The sequence below is a fragment of the Pelodiscus sinensis genome, chromosome 11 (assembly GCF_049634645.1).
Source record: "Pelodiscus sinensis isolate JC-2024 chromosome 11, ASM4963464v1, whole genome shotgun sequence".
NCBI lineage: Eukaryota > Metazoa > Chordata > Testudines > Trionychidae > Pelodiscus > Pelodiscus sinensis.
Genome location: NC_134721.1, coordinates 15,882,860 through 15,898,613, shown reverse-complemented (window position 1 = coordinate 15,898,613; position 15,754 = coordinate 15,882,860). Strand labels below are relative to the sequence as shown.

At 47.3% G+C, this 15,754-nt stretch overlaps 1 protein-coding gene across 2 annotated transcripts in view; it reads left to right on the top strand.

The window, feature by feature from the left end:
- The window catches only part of SUMF1 (sulfatase modifying factor 1), an 81,701-nt gene that overhangs the window by 22,651 nt on the left and 43,296 nt on the right, over positions 1-15,754 (top strand). The window lies entirely within an intron of this gene.

Below are 15,754 nucleotides of genomic sequence, written 5' to 3'. Positions count from 1 at the left end.
CTGATAAAGCTGCCGGGATTGGGGCAGGAGGGGCGGGGGGCTGAAACAACCTGCCGGACAGGTAGGGCCAGTGACATGCCGCAAGGCAGGCTGTGGCCCGCGGTTTCACCCACGAACACAGGTGCAACTGGGGGAGAGGACACAGGGCTACTCACCTGATCTCCAGGGCCCATGTGAGCTGAGTCACTCAGCAGGCCTGAGATGGACCTTCTGACCTTACCGGTCCCAAACAGGGGGTGAAGTGGGGTCGGGGAAACCACTCAGGGCAGTCAACCGGGCCTGCTCCCTGTTGACACTGGAGGCTTTGGGAGGACCAGAAACAATTTATTTGCATATTTATCATTTGCTTAATGAATACGCAAATAAATGTTACTGGTCTTCCAAAAGCTTGTGAATGGGTTTACTGGTCCCCATTATCAAAAAGATTGGGAACCACTGTGCTAAAGGATAGCTCATATTTTAAAAAGGCAGTGCTCGAAAAAATACTTGGAGTTCAGAAATGGCTAAGATGACTTGGCAAAAGCTAGTGAACCAAATCAGAAGGTGGGATAACTTAGTACAGGCAGTCCCCGGGTTACGTACAAGATAGGGACCGTAGGTTTGTTCTTAAGTTAAATTTGTATGTAAGTCGGAACTGGTACATATTTTGTGGGGGGACGGGGAGTTGGAGTTAGGTGGAAAAGACCCTGTTTCTCATACAACTTCCTTAGGGTACGTCTAGACTACATGCCTCTGTCGCCAGAGGCATGTAGATTAGGCTACCAGACATACTAAAATGAAGTGGCGATTTAAATAATCGCCGCTTCATTTAATTTACATGGCTGCTGCGCTGAGCCGACAAACAGCTGATCAGCTTTTTGTTGGCTCAGCGCGATAGTCTGGACGTGCGGGTGGCGACATCAAAGGTATTTGTCGACCACCCAGGTAAGCCTCCTGGGATGAGGTTTACTTGGGTGGTCGACCAATACCTTTGATGTCGACACTTGTGCGTCCAGACTATCGTGCTGAGCCGACAGCTGATCAGCTGTTTGTCGGCTCAGTGCGGCAGCCATGTAAATTTAAATGAAGCGGCGATTATTTAAATCGCCACTTCATTTTGCTATGTCTGGTAGCCTAATCTACATGCCTCTGTCGCCAGAGGCATGTAGTCTAGATGTACCCTTATTCTAAGAAAAACACATACTGTTTTGATATGAAGGTTTTTTTGGTTGATATTGTAATTAAAAATTGATCATAAGTTTCAGTGTTTCATGCTATATCCAAATCTTCCTTTTGGGGTACCTGAAAGATCCCAGTTATTCATTTAATAGTCAGAATCTTTGTTTTTTTATAACTCTAAAAAGTTTATTCAATGCATATTACTGTTCCAAATAGAATTTGCTTCAGATGGTTCAGTGAAATGGGTATTAAGTGTAATCAATAGTCATTGGAGAGCACAGTGAAATTTTGATACAATCAAAGCTGTTGTTGTATTCTTCTGAGCAGAAAATGGAAATCCCTTCCTGTGCAGTGTGTGTGTGTGAATTTATCCACAGGATTAATTTTAAAGAAAAATTCTGTGTTGGGAACAGGAGTTTAGCCACAGGTGGGTCCTCATTGTCCACTGACCCACTTTGCAACCAGACCCATCCCCTCGGGGCTTACCCTGCTCAGCTCCAGCCAGGGTGTGGGGTTGGGGCTTATCCCCTCTTCCCTTCTGTCCTGCTCCTCCCCATTCTTGCCCACCCACACCACTGGGTAATTTTTTAGCTTCACCTCTGCCAGGCTGGAAGGGACTTGTTAATTTCACGTGACGCTAACAAGATACTTGCAGCTCTAGTGCTGAAGAGGGAAAGAGCTGTTGCTTCCAAGGTGGGGACTGTAACACAATGGGTCTCACAGCAGGAGCAGCAGGCAGTTCCCTAGGAAATTAATTTTTCCGCTCTGGGGTGCCCCCTTTTGGCTGGTGTCTTGTTCCCCCCAGCAGACCCGCGTACTCTGCGGCGAGAAAAGCCGCTCCGCATCTCCCTGGTCTGCTGGGGGGGAAGCGCCCCCCGCACCACCAGAGGTGGCAACAGTGGGGGAGGCACCCTGCACTAGCTGCGCCCCCCCTTTTGTAACTAGGGATCCGACGTAAGTTGGATTGATGTAACCCAGGGACTGCCTGTAGTCCAAATGTTGGATTTGGATTTCCTGGGGGTCAAGAGTGAAACCCTGACTTAAGTCCTCTAAGTGGTCTTTGCATAACTTATTTATGTAATAAAGAAGCAGGTCCAAAAAACAAGGAGTGTTGCAGGTCATAATTATGGTTATTTGGGGTCTTGAATTATAGGAGATCTTATAACTCCTAACTGAGAGAGAGTGGCAGAGTAAGAGCTTAGTACAGTAAAACTCCATTAGTCCGGCACCATCAGGAACCCGGAAGTGCTGGGGCAGCCGGACAGGCTTCCCCCATTCAGCTGCTGCTGAAACTGACCAGCAGCTGAATCGGGGAAGCCGGGAGAAGAGCAGCTGGGGTGTTGCCAGGTTGGTCTCGTAGCGCTGCCTCTCGGGGCTGCGGGACCGACCCGGCAGCACCCCAGCTGCTCTTGGGGACGCCTGGGGCAGAGCAGCTGGAGTGCTGCCAGGTTGGTCCCGCAGCCCCGAGTGGCAGCGCTATGAGACCAACCCGGCAGCACCCCAGCTGCTCTGTCCCAGGCGTCCCCAAGAGCAGCTGGAGTGCTGCTCGGTTGGTGCCGTAGTGCCACCCCTCGGCGTTGCGGGACTAACCCGGCAGCACCCCAGCTGCTCTATTGCAGGCATCCCCGATTCAGCTGCTGCTGAAACTGACCAGCAGCGGCTGAGTGAGGGACGCCTAGGGCAGAGCCGAACTATTGTAAGGGGGGGCTATGAGGGGTCTGGGGTGGCATCCCCTCCCACCCCACTCCAGACCCCTCATAGCCCCCCTTCTGATAGTCTGGCATATCTGATAATCCGGCACCCCCTGGGTTCTAAAGGTGCTGGATTATCGGAAGTTTACTGTACTACAGTAGTTGAGGGTGTTCATGAAAGAAGTTGATTGGAAGAACATCTTGGGGGGGGGATGTACTTGTCTCCCCTGTGGGATGGGTCAGTGCTGTGTTAATTGATTCATTGGGGGAGGTCCATTTAGCTGGTCTAGTGAAGACATGCTAAATTGACTGCTGATGACTCTCCCGTCAACTCTGGTGCTGCACTAGAAAGTGTCAGGGGTGTCAACAGGAGATTTTCTCCTATTGACCCAGTGCAGTGCTGCCCGCGTGGTAAGTAGATCTAAGCTACGTCATAACTCAAATTGTGTCAGCATCAGCTTTTCCCAGTGTAGTACTGCCCTTTGTATATTGGACGCCACTTCTGGGTTGTTTTTAACAAACATGCATTAAAACAAGGAAGCACCAGTATTGTCTCGGTGGCAAGGTACTGAAGCATACTTTGCAAAAAGAGATTGGAAAGCTGTTAAAAGAACATGCACAAGCTTTCAGCTCAATGTGCAGCTGCTGTGAAGAAAGTAAATAGGATGACACTTTGTACTCCTCTCTCAGTACAATGTAAATCAAAGGGTTCCTAAATGTATTCACTGGAAGGAAGTGAGAGCTTGTCATTCCAGGCCTGGGGAAGATAAACTGACACATTTAACTTTTGCTTTTCAATCAGAAGAAAATTTGTGAATTTGTTTCAGAACAAGAAAGCTATCAGATTGGAAATATATGGATTTGTATGCTTTCCATTTCTTCTAGAAGGCATTAATATTAGATCTGGTAATGTCAGTGGACTGACGGGTATAAACCGGAGTACTTCTGTCACCATGAATAACATATTGGGGTGGAGTTATGGCGAAAACTGCTGTGAGAATCAAATTTTAGACCATCTAATTTATTTCTCCCCCCCCCCCACACACACACACACATTTGGAATACAAACCTGATCAGTATTATTTTAACTTGAATGTATAGACCCCTCTTGTTGTTCAAGGTCCTATTATGTTAGAAACTGTGTAAACATAACAAATCCCTGTTCCCTTCCCTGAAGAATTACAGTCTAATGTAGGATGAGACAAATGGGGAATACAAGCTAATAACTAAACTCTTACGTGCATAATAAGCAGCAGTCTTCACACAAACTTCTTAGGTGGTGTCACAGAGGTCATTGTGAAGGGTGTGGAAGCTGCAGATATTTTATGATCGTGTTTGCGCTATGGTTATAAGGGATGGTTTGAAGACAATACAGGTGTCAGTCTCCTTGAAATGTTAGCATCACCATGCTGAATCCCTACTCAGGGTCTGAAAGAAGAGGCTGGAATTTGCGAACTTCAGGTGTGATGAATTGAGGGCTCGTGAAGTTCAGGGAGAGAGATGGGGGTCTGTGGAGAATCCGACTGAATGGCAGACCCAGAAGAAGGATGGTGGGGCAAGGCAGCTGAGAAAAGCTAAGCCTGCCAGGACTTTTGTTATGTGTAGATTGATGATTGTGTTAAGCCCTTTTCTCTTGTCAGGCTGTGTTCCTACTATTGAGATTAAACAATCCTTTATTTTGAAAAGACTGTTCTGGAATCCCTGGTCACAGGGAGTATTGCAGGCCAATCAAACTTAATCAGGCTGCTGAGCAGTCAGAGTTGGTTGCAAGCGGCTATAGCTTAAGAGGGAGAATACAGGCAGTCCCCGGGTTACGTACAAGATAGGGACTGTAGGTTTGTTCTTAAGTTGAATCTGTATGTAAGTTGGTCTGTGGTCTGGACCGTCCCCAGCAGACCACAGGCACCCGGACTGAAGCCGCAGCCGCGGGGGGGTCCCGCGCCTCTGAGGCTTTGCCAGAGCAAAGCCTCAGAGGTGCTGGGAACCGCCGCTGCTGCCGCTTCAGTCTGGGTGCCTGTAGTCTGCTGGGGACAGTCCCCAGCAGACCACAGGCACCCAGACTGAAGCGGCAGCAGCGGCGGTTCCCCGCGCTTCTGAGGCTTTGCTCTGGCAAAGCCTCAGAAGCGTGGGAACCCGCCCGGTGCCCCTGGTCTGCTGGAGACGGTCTCCAGCAGACCAGGGGCCCTGGAGCAGCTTATGAACGGGGCTTTCTCGCCCCGACCTCCGGGGCGAGAGAGCCCCGTTCGTAAGTGCGGATCCGACATAAGTCGGATCCGCGTAAGTCGGGGACTGCCTGTATCTGGATTCTGCCCCAGAGGGAGGTGAAAGCAAAATAAATGTGTTCTGAGGGACTGTGACTGGGAGGGGAAAGGTGAGTTTTAACATATTTTCTAGATGAGGTCACTTAAACCATGGATTACTTAAATGATATATCCTCTAGGACTGTGTTTCTCAAACTGTGGGTCACAAGCAGCTCAGAGAGAGGTTGAAGTATCACAAAGTTTGAGAACCCCTGCTCTGGACATTCTCCGTTGCATTGACACTTCTAGGATACCTTTAGAAATAGTAAACTATTTGCAGAATATTGGCACATTTAGAGCTGTCTACTGATACAAGATAAAAATGCCACCAGTTTGTTCTTCTGTAGAAATGGTATGATTGTGATGCTAATAGGTTGCAGGATCAGTTTGAGTACTTGAGTCCATGAACATACATTGTATCTGAATTGCATGAGATTGTGACTGAGCGACTGAAAAAATAGAAACCCATACATCTTTCTGGAGTTGCTCTTCGCTTGCTCATTAACAACGTATTCGCAGTACATTCCAAATGCCTCCAGTAAACTCAGAAGGTGTGTTTATGACATCAGAGGGTTTCAGGAGCCGAGGTTTGGAGGAAAACAATAAATATTGTGAGTTGTGGTAGAATAACGAGAACCAGCAACACTCTGTAAGAGAGCTATCTGCTTGGGGTGGGTAAGAGTCGTTACTGACGTAACCTTTCTGATGCACTGATTTGAATTTATTTAATTTCAGATTTGGGAGAGTTTGCTTTAAGAAAGAAAATGAAATATAATTCATTACCGTAATTAGAGAGGATTTGTTTGTGTCTTTTTTGCAGAATATTTTGCAAACACGAAGCAAGAATAAGTCACATCTGTGGAATGACTATTTCAGGCAGCGATTGTGACAACCTTGGTATCTGCAGCAGGGTGGCTAGAAAAGGTCCCTCTTTCTTTGTCTTGAACCTTGAAGCAATATTCGGTTTCACACTATTTACATTGTAACGTGTCTCCATGCAGTCAGTTACATCTGTTTCAACTTAACATAAGACAGTTGCTATGGAGATGGTGTGTTAAAAAGAAATAGGTCATGTCCGCGCAATTTTCAGTGTGTTTAGAATAAGGCAAGGGCTAGCTGGGGAGAGGTCTGGCTCAGGTGAACAGAGAAGGTGCATTTATCTAACAACTTCCTTTTGGATTTGAGGAGGTCCCGCTTGAAATATAATGGCCAGTTGTACAACTATAACCTATTAAAATCCTCCAGTCCTAAAGGAAATGGAGGGGCGGGGGGCATGTATGTATGTGAAAGAGATGGGATAGGATCTCTGTGCTCAGTTGGAATACACCATCTGGGTAAGAGAACTCCATGCTGGGTACGTTCCAGGGCAGTGTATCTTTAATCTCTCCCTCTGAAAAGGGGTATCAGATCTGATGCCGATCCTTGTCACAGCAGTATATTGACTAGGGTTGCCAAGCATCAGGTTTTGAACCATACAGTCCAGTACTTGAGTTTTCTGTCTAGGAAATTAATTGAGAAAATACCGGACATATAAATGTCTGGTATTTTCAAATTAAGTTTTATTATCCTCATGAGTATCAGTACGTAGTTGCATACTATCTGTCTGGTAGACACATTTACACTGCGTGAGCGTGTCTACCAGCCAGGCAGTACGCAACTACACAGTAGAGAGGTGGGGTGGGGGCTGGGCCGGGGCGGGATGGAATCCCCAGGTCGGACTCACCTGTGCGTGGGACGGGCAGCGCCCCAGGATCTGTGTGCACCCAGGCCAGCCCCAGTCGGTTCGCCCCCGGTCGGTTCCCCCCCGACTCCCTCCCGGCTAGCACTGCTCCCTGCCAGCTGGTTTCTGCTCAGCCAGCCCCTCTCCCCCTGACTCCCTGCCGGCCAGCCCTGCTCCCTGCCAGCTGGTTTCCTCTCAGCCAGCCCTACTCTCTTCCCCCCCCCCCCAACCCCTCCCGGACAGCCCAGCTCCCTGCTGGCTGGCTTCCCCCCAGCCAGCCCCGCTCCCCCCAACCTTCTCCCAGCTAGCTAGTTCTCTTCCCCCCCCCACTCTGCTCCCTGCTGTCCGTTTCCCCCCCCCCCCCCACCAGCCCCGTTTCCCCCCCCATCTCCTTCCAGCCAGCCTTGCTTCCTGCTGGCCATCCCTCCCCCCCACCATCTCTCCTGGTCAGCCCCGCTCCCCCTGACCTCCTCCCAGCCAGCCCCGCTCCCCTCCCGGCCAGTCCCCACCCCCATCTGAGATCAAGTATGTCTGGTATTTTTTTGAAATCATCTGGTAAGCTAATATTGACTCATCTTGGAAAGGACTTGATGAGAGCTAGTAGTAACCATTCAAGTTGACCTACCCATGGTGACCACAATGCAGCCTCAATAAAAGTTGCTTCCAGCAGTGTGGGTTTGAGCACTCAGTGGTTGCTACACTTACTGACCTGTGAAGTGAGTCGTCTTAGACAGGAGACTTGAATGGGGGTTGTCCCACTGCACTGAAGCTTAGGAGGGCGGTTCGCCTCCCCCTGCCCATGCTCATGATGTGGCAGGCAATCTCTGAAGAATCTTACTGGGTTGGGCCAAGCAGTTGACTTACAACTGCCTTTCTTTCCAGCAGTCCTTGCATAGCTCTCGGACCAAGGGACCCAGATGTCTGGCATAGGGCTGCAGTTCTTCTAAGGGCACCTCTTGCTCTGTGTCTCCTTTCCCCCCTCCCTCTTCCACCTCCCTTTGCAAAAACAATGCAGGAACCTAACAGCAAGAGAGATTTGCAGCTGAGAATTGCTGGCAGAGAGGTGTCTCCCTGCAGTCCAAAGTTAGGTCCTGAACACTTAAATGGGTGGAGATGGGGCTTGGATACATCTGTCTCCTGTTGTCTAGCTAAGGTGGGTGATTGCCTAGCATGAGGCTTCTGTGAACCCTCTTCTGAGGTGCCTGACTTCCCCATTCATTGTATAGGGAGCCAATGTGCCCAATTCAGGCATTGGGGAGCCCAATGGTTTTTCTGGGTACCTAACAGGCATGGTATTGCTCTGCATCACTACAGCTAAGCTGCCTTATGAATCCAGCCCAAAGTGTGTGTCTAAGACTTTAGCACCATGATTTCAATACTTTCCAATTTAAGAAAAGGCGCGTCAGGGCTGGCATCCAGGTGAGATGAATCCATGGACCCCATGTTGCCTTAGGGACGGTTGATGGAAGATGAATTGAACTAGAGCAGGGGTGGCTGAGCTGCATGTGGCTTTTCTCCTGTTAAAATGAGGTTCATGGAGTGGTCCCTCCCATTCTCTACCTACCAGACTGGCAGGAATGGAACGTCTTGGGCCTGGGCTTGTGGGGTTGGGGCTTCTGTCAGAGACAATTGGCATCTGCTGGGTGGGGCACAATTTAAAGGTTCACTCTCCCCAACAGTTTGTCATGTGGGCCCCCCTTCCAGGCATGCCCACCTCTTACCTAAGAGGCACCTCCCTGCAGCGCTTCGTTATTTTCACTGTGTCTCCTTACAGCTGCAGATTCCAGCTACTGTGCTGGCAGGTGGCCCGACACACCATGCGACTGCAGAGGGCCAGCAAATCCTGGCAACAATCCCATGCATTGCATCTGGGTATTGCCCTGTGGGAGGAGAGCCTTGGGGGTTCAGCAGGTGCAGGATTGAAGCCCTGAGTCCTGTCAGGAATGCCCCAGGTTTTGCATTTCTGAATGTTGTCATGTGTGGCTCGGAGGGTCAGTAACTTTGACTGCCTTTGAACTAGAGTTTGGGGTGAAAGAAGGAAGATCATCCTCTATTTCCAAACTCATATGCAGAACCAACTCCTGATAAATGAGCTTTCAGAAGCCAAACTTAGGTTACTCAAAAGCATCAGGTGTTATCCATAAAGCAAGTTACCAGATTTTATTTGAAGGGATGCTATCAGCCCATTTGTGGGGCAAATGAGTTTTCTAAATCAAACTCTTACAAACCCAAGACCAACAAACTGAAGAAACCCAAAGGATATGGTTTATTCTCAAGTAAACTTTCTTCTCTGCCCTGTTTTTAACCCTGGCAGTGCAGCAGTTCTAGTCCCTAACTTGCCTGAGAAGAATAGATCACTAAACAAGATAAACGCGGAGGGCCAGAATCCTCTGCTGGCTTGTGCTGACTTGTCACACTGAAAACTGTGGGGCTACTTGTGTAATAAGGGAATCACAGATCTATTCTGGAAAAGTAAATTGGACTCCGATAATTCCACCAATTAAAAATGAAAGTTTATCTGACTGTGCAACAGTTCTGCAAATTGTTCCATGCATATGGGAGAACTTGTGAGAGTGAGTTTGTTGTCAATGATGCCCTTTGCAGTATGATTAAATTGTGTCCTTTGGTCTGCACAACACTATGAGAAAAAGCATATTCTAGCCCTCACTCTGATTTGGTAGAGATTTCAGTTCTGCAGCAGAGATTGTGGGGAATGTAAATATTGAGGTGGTTGAGCCAAATGTGTAAAGAATTCCACTGTTCCTAGAACAACATCCTTATAATTACTAAAATAGTTCAGTCCTGTTTTTAGAGGTGTTATCCACTTAAATTTTGCAGCAAACATGTCAATAAGTGACTTTTCTTAGTCTATTTTAAGAGAAAATAATTTTAATAGCCAATCTGAGGTCATATTGTAGATTAAAGAGTTAATCAGAGTGAAATGGCTTGATATCTTATTTAAATATCCCTTCCAGACCGAGTATCTAGCAGCATATGTTCTGTTTTTACAGGCTGAATCTGTCACCCAGTGTATGGAACACATGCCTAGAGCTGAAGCATGAGAATGTCCTGCATTATGAAAGCAATTAAGCTCCTTAGTGGTATGAGAAAGATTTGCAGTATTAAATGATGGGGGTTGTAGTGTCTATTTTCAAATTAGCCTTTGTGCCAATTAGAATTAGAGCCATTTAAAGCTTTAAAGCCTTCTGAAGTTGGAAATGCATGTAATTTTTTTCTTTTCAGAAAGAGCAGCTTAGTGCATATTAGTTGACTATGTCAATAAATGATCTAATTGTCATTTTGAAACTAATCTGGAGGTTGTGGTATACATAGTCTATAATTCTTATCCTATTGGTATATTGCATCTTGAATATCTACTAAAAATCTGATTGTTTGCAAAAACTGTGGCAGCCCTTTGGTGTTGAGTTCAGCACAGAAACAGAAGAAAGACATGCAGTGCTTTCATGTGGAGAGACTTCTCTCTCTTGGTTACAGTAAACTATTTGGATCAAAAGCATGTTTTTACTATTTATTCATGAAGAAATATGAGGTGGCTTCTTAGTCACTTTTTCTTTAGGATAAGATTGCAACAGTGCAGTCTACCATAATCCTCCTCTTTTTAAAGCTAGCAGTTGTAACTTAAAATGTCACAGTAGGCACATTGCAGTTCCTGTTAAACTACTGATGATCTCTAAGATAGATTCTGTTGTGTTCTCTTGGCACTGGGGATGTGAATGTCCCTTTAATTTTCAGACACAACCAGTTGTCACATGGAAGTGTTATATAAGACTGAAGCCCAATTATGAGTCAGATTCAAAATTTAGGAGAAAAGGGGAAAAATGCAAGGTAGTTAATTACATCCAATCCGTAACTGAACCAAAATGTAGTCCATACTGTCGGTTTTGGAATTCACTTATTCTGGTACTAATAAATGAAGACGCAGCTAGTATGTGCTGGGTAAAGTGAACTAGGGTGTCTAAAGTGTAGGATTTTCTTCCAACTGAGATCACTGGAATCCTTCATGAGGGAGTCACTAGGTTTAGTGAGAGGCTGTGTGCGCTGTTACACTTCTCAGGAAGGACCGGGCCTCTGGCTGAGAACAGTAAGAATGCTCCTTGCCTGAGCTGCTCTAGCATGTCTGCTTCCCTTTCCTAGTTATTAGATTAGGAGGTGAGTACAAGCTCTTTGAGAGATGTAATTGCCTTCTGTGGACGCATAACAGCCCACATTTAAATGGAATCCACTCTATGTGAGAGAGCAAGCTTCTGTCTCCAGGATGACGAGACCATCGTACAAGGACCATTTCATATCCCTTCAGAGGACAAAGGACAAACTGTCCAAACTGCTACATGCCTCAGGATCTCTCATGACAGATACAGGCAGTCCCCGACTTACGCAGATCCGCCTTATGTCGGATCCGCACTTACGAACGGGGCTTTCTCGCCCCGGAGCTCACAGGCAGCAGTCAGCCACCTCGAGCTCTGGGGCGAGAAAAGCTGCTCCCGGTGTCCCTGGTCTGCTGGAGACGGTCCCCAGCAGACCAGGGGCATCGGGAGCAAACCTGCAGCAGCAGGGACCCCGCCGCGGCTGCGGGTTTGCTCCCGGTGCCCCTGGTCTGCTGGGGACCGTCTCCAGCAAACCAGGGGCACCGGGAGCAAAGCGGTCGGCGCCAGAGCAAAGCCTTAGAGGCGAGGCAACCCCCCCCCCCCCCCCCGCTGCCACTTTGCTCCCTGTGTCCCTGGTCTGTTGGGGGGGGTGCAGCTAGTGTGCCCCCCCAGCAGACCAGGCTATTGTTGTGGACCGTGGGGCAGAGCAGCTGGGGTGCTGCCGGTTGGTCCCGCAGCGCCGCTCTGGGCACTACTGGACCAACCCGGCAGCACCCCAACTGCTCTGCCCCAGGCGTCCTGATTCAGCTGCTGCTGGTCAGTTTCAGCAGCGGCTGAATCAGGACTCGTGGGGGAGAGCAGCTGGGGTGCTGCTGGGTTGCTCCAGTAGCGCCGAGGAGCGGTGCTACTGGAGCAACCCAGCAGCACCCCAGCTGCTCTGCCCCAGACGTCCCCAAGTCAGCCGTTGCTGAAACTGACCAGCGCTGACTACAGGAAGCCCAAGGCACAGTTGCTCTGCCCCGGGCTTCCTGGAATCAGCTGCTGATCAGTTTCAGCAGCAGCTGACTTGGGGTTCTTAAGTTGAATCTGTATGTAAGTCAGAACTGGCGGTCAGTTTCAGCAGCGGCTGAATCTGGACGCCAGTTCCGACTTACATACAGATTCAACTTAAGAACAAACCTACAGTCCCTATCTTGTACGTAACCCGGGGACTGCCTGTACTTTCAACTCACCCAACAACATCATCAACCTATCTAATCACTCTCTCAGGCCAGCAAAAGAATCTGTCCTATCCCGTGGACTCTCCTTCTGCTCCACCTCCCCCACAAATATGATTCAGTTCTGTGAGGATCTGGAATCCTATTTTCACCACCTCCGCCTGAAGGAATATTCCCAACACACCAATATCCAACACACTGACCCACTGCTCTCCCTCACCAATCCCACAAGAAGAAGGCGTCTATGTGGACCCTCACCAATGGAAGTAACGGAAATCTGGATTTCTACATCGACTGCTTCCGCAAACGCGCTCAAGCTGACATTGTCAGTAAACAACAACATATAACTTACAACCTCAGTAATGCAGAATGCAATGCTATTCACAGCCTCAAAACCAATCCTAACATCAGAATCCAAGAAGCTGACAAAGGAGGCACTGTTGTCGTCATGAACAGGACAGATTATGAACAGGAGGCGAACAGACAAGTCACCAATACCAGATTCTACAGGCCTCCCTCCTGTGACCCCACTAAGAAATACCAAAAAAATGAAAACTGCTCATGAAACTCCCTGATGCTACTCAGGAACAAATTTATGCTATCCCTCTTCTTCCCCTTTCCCCCCCCATTCCTGACCAGGAACTTTCTATCTACTACCCAAAATACACAAACCTGGTAATCCTGGATGGCCCATCCTCTTCAGCATTGGCACACTTACCACAGGATTATCTGGCTATATCGACTCCCTCCTCAGACCCTATGATACCAACACTCCGAGCTACCTTCATGATACCAGTGACTTCCTGAGGAAACTCCAAAACCTCATTCTTCCTGAAAATACCATCCTAGCTACCATGGATGTAGAAGCCCTCTACACCAACATTCCACACAAAGATGGATTGCAGACCATCAGGAACAGCATCCTCAATAACAACACTGCACACCTGATTACAGAACTCTGAGACTTCATCCTCACCCACAACTACTTCCAATTCAGAAACAATTTCTATCTCCAAATCAGTGGCACAGCCATGGGCACTTGTTGGCATATTGTGGTGCCATGCATCTTTATGGCTGACCTTGAACAACGTTTCTTCAGCTCTTGCCCCCTAACACCGCTACTTTACTTACGCTACACTGATGACATCTTCATCATATGAACCCACGGAGAAGAGACTCTTGAAGAATTCCACAAGGATTTCAACAACTTCCACCCCACTACCAACCTCAGCCTGGACCAGTCCACAAGGGAAATCCACTTCCTGGACACTACAGTACAGTTAAATGATATACAAATTTTCACCACCCAATATCAGAAACTTACTGACCGCTACACTTACCTACATGCTTCCAGCTTCCATTCCAGACACATTTTTCAGTCAATTGTCTCTGTCTGTGGAGTTGTATTGTAGGGCTTGGCTGTATACAGTCACCTACAGGATCTTTAGAGAGCATTCCTAGAACTGAAATACCCACCTGGGGAAGTCAAAAAACAAATTGACAGCCAAAAAAATACCCAGACACGAACTACTTCAAGACAGACCCAAAAGAGAGAAAATAACAGAACTCCTCCTGTTACCTACAGTATATAACTCAGACCCCTCCAACACAATCTACAACCTATCTTGGAAAATGAATCCTCACTCTGAGGCCTTGGGAGAAAAGCCTATTCTTGCTTACAGACAGCTCCCTAACCTGAAATGTGTTCTTTCTGATAACCATGCCACACAATCACATCATAAACCTCCAGGAACCCAGCCCTGCAACCAAAAAGATGCCAACCCTGCCCACATCTACACTGGCAAATTCATCACTGGAGCAAACAACATAAGCCACAAAATCAGTGTCATTTGACTGTACATCCAGTAATTTGATCTATGCCATCAAATGCCAGCAGTGCCCCACTGCTATATATATTGAACAAACTGGACGGTCTCTGCAGGAAAGAATCAATGGACTCAAATCAGATATACGTAAAGGGAATATACAGAAGCCTGTTGGTGAGCATTTCAGCTTGCCTAACCACAGTCTGACAAACCTGCAAGTAGCTGTCTTGTCACAAACCAGCTCTACAAGCCAAATACACAGAGAAGTTCTGGAATCCCAGTTCATCCACAAATTCAATTCACATGCTAATGGACTCAATCATGATATAGGCTGGTGGGGACTCTATCTACTTAATAACCACTGAAGGTGCTAACAGCTCCCTGAGTGGTATCCTTCCTGTTTTAGGAATCTGTCTATTGACTTTGATTTTTATCTGTTTAGGTTTAAGTACCCATTCTCCAAATACTTAATGATGCTCTGTCTCCAACCCCCTCCCTTTTTCTTTCTCTCCCCAGTCCCTTATTTATTTCGAGTTTTCATATCCCCAACTTATAACTCTGGTCATTTGGAGAAGTGGGCTGTGCCCACGAAAGCTCTTGATATCATCTACATGTTCCGTTAGTCTATAGAGTGCTACCAGACCATTTGTTGTTTTTCTGTAACAGACTACTTTGGCTACCCCCTGAAGCTCTTGTCCCTTTTGCAATTAATGCAAGCATCTAGCATTTTGAAGGTGTTTGACACCCATGTGTGATTGCTTCTGGTTGTCAGAGTTCTAGTCTTTTCTCTCTGGCTGGAGTTCATACTTGTGGTTTCCAAATTCATGTGATCAGATAGTAGTTAACGCTCCCCCACCTCCTGCTACATGCATACATAGAACAATCTCATTAAGTATTAAAAACAGTAAGGCACAGAGCCACCAATCTGTTGTAACAAGAATAAAAGCAAAAAGCATAATGTGGTCAATGCTCACATCTAAATGTGCATGTTGCTTCATAGCAAATAGATTAACGTACAGTGTGAGTTGAACAATACATCAAAATGCACAGTACCATCTAGAGTCAATGCACAGTGCCAGCTGAGGACTTGACATGTCTGGAGGGATCAGCTATGCTAGTTACTCACTGCCATGGGTAAAATGTGCTAAATAAGTCCCCTCCCAAGCTTCTCATGCCCCCCAGAATATGTTCTGTGCCTCTTTGGGGAAAGGGGGCTATCCCCTGATTTGAGACCTTGTGTTCTAGGGGTTCAAGTGCTCTTGTGCCCAACTCAAGCATATTGCAAGGTTCCTAACTGGGGGTGCTCTGTAGTTTGGTGGGTCGACCTGAGGGCTGGAAATCACAAATCCTAATTCTGCCACTGACTCTGTGTGGTCTAGGTAAGACCTTCAGCCTTTGGCACAAACCCCACTTTTACTCGAGGAAAATGACACACATTGCAAGTTTTTGTGGGGATTCATTTATCTGGTTGTGTTGCAAGTGTAAACAATGTAACTTTGCAGTGTATTAACCATTTTCTTTTGTCACAGACTGCAGTTTATTCCTGCTTCTGAAATTTCCTTTTCCAATTCCTTTCCCTCCTCACTATTAGAGGTGTAGGTAACATAACTGGTATCTTGCTTCTCCCAGGAAGCTGCTGCTGGCTTTCAGAGTGTACTGGTTCAGGCCTATCTCTGAGTAGGGGCAGTAGCAGACCCTTCACAGGAAGTAACTCCAAGATGGACAATTATAGAATA